The sequence below is a fragment of the Triticum aestivum genome, chromosome 5B (genome assembly GCF_018294505.1).
Source record: "Triticum aestivum cultivar Chinese Spring chromosome 5B, IWGSC CS RefSeq v2.1, whole genome shotgun sequence".
Lineage (NCBI taxonomy): Eukaryota > Viridiplantae > Streptophyta > Magnoliopsida > Poales > Poaceae > Triticum > Triticum aestivum.
In genome coordinates this window covers 113,057,671-113,062,600 of record NC_057807.1, presented here as the reverse complement: position 1 = coordinate 113,062,600, position 4,930 = coordinate 113,057,671, and positions in this window count along the sequence as shown.

Here is a 4,930-nt window from a genome sequence, read left to right as displayed (position 1 = left end):
TCCCTGCTGCCTTTATAAGGAGGTAAGGACTCCCTTTTTCACCCACGCCTTCTTCTTACTCTGCTCATCCACTCCCCCTCGCTCAAGACCTAGCGCCCAAGCGTTTGTCTTCTTCGCCCGCAAAGGCCTTCCGAAAATGTCCGGATCCGGAGCAGGAGGCAAGTGTCTGGCCTCTACCGTCCGGGAGAAGGATATCAAAAAGCTTCGGGAGGCCGGGTATCTGGCCAAGAAAATCAGCCACCGCCTTCCGACTGCGGGACAGATCATCCCTACTCCGGAACCCCACGAGAGGGTTGTATTCCTCCCTCATTTTGTCCGCGGGCTAGGGTTTCCCCTCCACCCGTTCGTTCGCGGCATCATGTATTATTACGGGATCAAATTTCATGATCTATCCCCCAATTCCTTCCTCAACATCTTGACATTCATCGTCGTGTGCGAGGGCTTTCTCCGCATCTCGCCACACTTCGGCTTATGGCTGAAGATCTTTAATGTGAAGCCCAAGGTAGTGGGCAGTGAGCATGCTAAGTGCGGAGGCACCATGGTGAGCAAGATGCCCAACGTCACATGGCCAACAAGTACTTTTAATAATTCCATCAAAGAGTGGCAGCAACAGTGGTTTTACATCACTGAGCTGCGCGGCACAGAATGGGCCGCTGCCCCCGAATTCCGATCCGGAGCTCCCTTGCGGCTTATGTCCTTGCCCAAGAAAGGCCTGAACTGGTCTTCGTCCGACGAATTGTCGGTGCTCCAGACGTGCGTCAAGGATATGGAAGACAAGAATATCAAACTTGTCAATGTAGTCTAGGTGATGTTAGTTCGCCGGATCCTTCCTTATCAACACCGGGCTTCCAATTTGTGGGATTCGACCCAGCCAAGCACCAGACCCTGCTAGAGCTCTTTGGCTCCTTGCACAAGGACATCTGGAAGGTGCTTTTCAAGTCCGACAAATCATGGCCGGACTCAGCCGAGGACCGCGGGAACCAACTGTCCCACCCTGCAAGTTCGGTAAGTCATTATATGTTTTATTCGCATAACCCAAGGGAAATGCCTAATGTGTTTTCCACAACTCTCCTAGGGCTGGACGAAGAAGGCGGGGTGGATCTACTGTCCGGCCCCGCTGCCAGAAGAACCGCCGGCCCACTTCTGACGAAGATGCTGGTCCCGACGCCTTACAAGGTGCCGAAGAAGGCCGAGAAGGAGGCCAAAAAGACTAGGGGCGGCCTCCGTCGCCGTGGCGCCTCAGACACATTATCCGAAGACTCCAATGCCCGTTCATCCTCCGAAGAGGACGACGAGGAGGAGGAAGACGAACCCCCAGCAGAGGGAAGAAAGAAAAGGACGGCTTCCACATCCTTGGAGGCCGAGTCACCTAAGAGGGGAAAAACTCCTCTTCCGGAGGAGTCCACCGCCGCCGCCGACAGCAGCCCGGAGTGGGATCCCAGGGCCTAGCCCCTGGTGAACTCGTGAGTATATAAAATCTGAACACATTTATGCATCCAGACTCACTATGGCATGACGTTTTAATCATTGAGCCATACTTTTTTGTAGTCCGGCGAGGTCCCGCATCGAACGATCCTCATCAGAGGATTTATTGGGTTTGGATGCTATGGACTGCGAGACGCTCCCAAAGCCCCCTTCCCCAAAACACGTGAACGACACCAAGGTATCGTCACAGAGGGACCCATGCCAAGAAGGGGGAGAAAAGATCGTCAAGGCGGTACCAGAAGGTCAAACTTCCGGGGCCGGACAGACGGGAGAAAAGGCTCCCATGGATGTCGACGGCGGGGGCTATCTCGAATTTGGCCGCCGGCCGAACACAATTCCGGAGACCAGTACGGATCCAAAATCAGGCAGGCAGCCTCCCTCATTTGGAGGGGGTGCGCCTGTTCTATTGGCAACCTCTATCCAACCAGAGGTGCCGGATACTTTACTGGCGGCGCTGAAGAGCGCCTCCATCATTGAAGAACACAGTGCCCTTATGGGTACGGTGATTGAGAAGATTCAGTCCATTGAGAGTGGACTGAATGAAGCCTGCATCGGCCTTATAAGAGGCTTTGAGGTATGTTTTATTAGGTTTCGAAGAGTGTCATAGTATAGATAGTAGCCCCTGATACACTGTTTGGTGAAAGAAAGAACCGGACAGAGGATCCAATTTATGTTCACAGGAGACTCACGTGATGGCATATATCTCTCTTCTTTTATAAGCAGGCGTCTGTAGCGACTGCCGCCTCTCATACTGCGGAAGTCTCCGTACTGAATCAAAGTCTGGAGCGGGCCAAAGAAGAACATGGCCAGTTGAAAAGGCAGTTGGAGGATAAACAAGGTATGCACAAACCTTGCTCGCGTTTCAGTGTGAACGAATTTTAAGTATGATAAAAATATGTTTCATGATTTTCTCTAGGGGCGATGACCAAAGTCAAGGATCTTAAGAAGGCTGTAGCCGAGGCCGAGAAAAAGGAAGCCACATAGTAGGCCCTTCGTGAGAAGCACGAGGCCAGGTTTATCGAAGCTGAGCAAGAGCTTCAAGAGGCCATGAAGAAATGCGAGGCCTTGGAGCAGAGTCTAGAGGAGAAAGAATCCGAACTCACCAAGGCTCATCAGGCCGCACGCGATGCCCGGGGGGAAACCCAAGGTGCCCTGCAGGAGATCCAAGAGGCGAGGAAGATTGCGGTGGGTAAGGCTTTTTCCATGTAAAGCAAGTATTTGGGGAGAAAATCATGTTTTTAATTTTGAGTTCGGATTTCTCCAAGGGTATTTGCGGAGCTGCCCCGCAGCACATCTGATGCCGCCCAATTCTACCGAGCCGAAGAATGGAACACTGCAGATAAGCTCTTCTGGTCGCAGTATCTGGCACCGAATTATCCGGTGCCTTTTGCCGATCAAGTGAAACAGCTGATCGAACTGCATAAGGCGGCCAAGCTAGCCATGAAGGATTTAATTATCCGGCTATGGCCCGCCGAGCCGATTCCAAGAAGCTACTTCGGGCTCGTGAAGCGGCTTGTGAGTGCCTGCCCTCGACTTTACGTCATCAAGTGGTCGGTCTGTATGGAGGGTGCGCCAATGGCCTTCGCCCGTGCAAAGGTGCACTGAGGGAAGATGGACCCTGAAAAGCTGATGACCGAGGGACCGCCAGAGGGGAAGGAGCACCGCAAGCCTGAGTTATATTATGATAGTGTCCTGAAAGGATCCCGCCTGGCGGCGGAGCAATGCACCAAGGACATTATATTTCCATGAATACAGTCATGTTGTCCTTTGTAATGCTGAACAAGGTCATTTCTATTATTTATTGCCTGTTATTTGAAAGTTTCTCCTCCTGCGCTGCTGTTTTATATATTAATCCTGAGAGTTGCCCAGTCGTCGACTTCTGCCCCCATGTAGGAAGTACGGGGGTGTTTGGGATAAACCTGAGCACTCTTTATCCTAGTTTTTGGTCCTTGAAGGAGGTGTTCAGCACAACGAACCAGGCAATCGGACTATAGGGCTTTATCACTCTCACTTAGCCATAGGAGCTTGACAAAAGGAAGGTAGGCGCAACCCCTGGTGTTCGGAAGACTGCACGGGGGGCTCTATAAGCACCTGATCGGAAGAAAAGCCGTTCCATCGCATGCTGCATTAGTTACGACATTATGCGGAAGAAATTCTTAAAGATTTTACAACCTCTCGAACAGCTGACCATCTCTCGCCGTATCATGACAGTCAGTTTTTGTTTTTCTCTACTGAGGTGCTTGTCCGAAAGAACCGAGACACAATCATAGTAGTTCTCCCTGTGCCGCCTTAGCCGATATAGCGGAACGTAAGGCAGCAAAACATGGGGGCTGGGCAAACCCAACTATTGACCCAAGACATGATTCGGAGCTGATGCATATAATGCTATAAGTTCGGGGTGCCGAACGACCGTGAAGGTGTTCAGACTTTATTGCCGTATTATGGGTACAATGAAGCCCCTGGCATATTAAGGCATATCGTGGTATTCGACAAAAGAGTTTCAATAAGAAGTAACAGCAGATAAGCGTCATATAAAGCCACATGTTGTATTTGAATAGTACATCGATGCATATGAGTACAGGTAATGTGATAAAAAGAAATATGACTGCGGAACCTGCTGAGACCAGGTGGGAGGAAGCTGTGTGCGGATCCAGAGTGTAATCGGATGGTCATCGACGGGAATATCTAAAGATTCCCTTACACGTTCGAGCTGTTTCCATGTCGCCAGTCCTGGCCTACGCAAATGTGAACCTGCAAAGAAAATGCAAGAAATGTTTGTGTGCCACAGAGCGGTTGAGCCGCAGTATGTGGCCTGTCCTAGCTTTTGCCGGATTGGTTAATTGAGCACTGGATGAGCCGGGCTATCTTGCCGCGAAGTAGTTCGGACTCCTTTGACGGTGTCCGGGAGCTTGGCCGTCGACTCGAGGTTCGATTGAAAGATGCCACTTGTTGCTTCTGCTGTTAAAGCAACGGTATACTCTTCGGCACTGAGGGGGAGTTCGGCCCTGCCATTAACCGTGATGACGCCGCGCGGACCGGGCATCTTGAGCTTACGGTAGGCATAATGTGGTACCGCGTTGAATCGAGCGAGCGCATTTCGTCTGAGCAGTGCCCGATAATCACTACGAAAGGGGACGATGTCGAAGATTAACTCTTCGGTACGGTAATTGTCCGGTGATCCGAAGACTACCTCGAGAGCGATGGAGCCTGTACAACGGGCCTCCACACCTGGTATAATACCTTTAAAGGTGGTTTGAGTGGGCTTGACTATCGAAAGATCAATACCCATCTTGTGCACTGTGTCCTGATACAACAGGTTTAGACTGCTGCCTCCGTCCATAAGGACTCGTGTGAGGCGGAACCCGTCAATTATTGGGTCAAGGACTAGTGCGGCTAAATTGCCCTGATTGGTATTAACCGAATGATCCGTGCGGTCGAAGGTGAT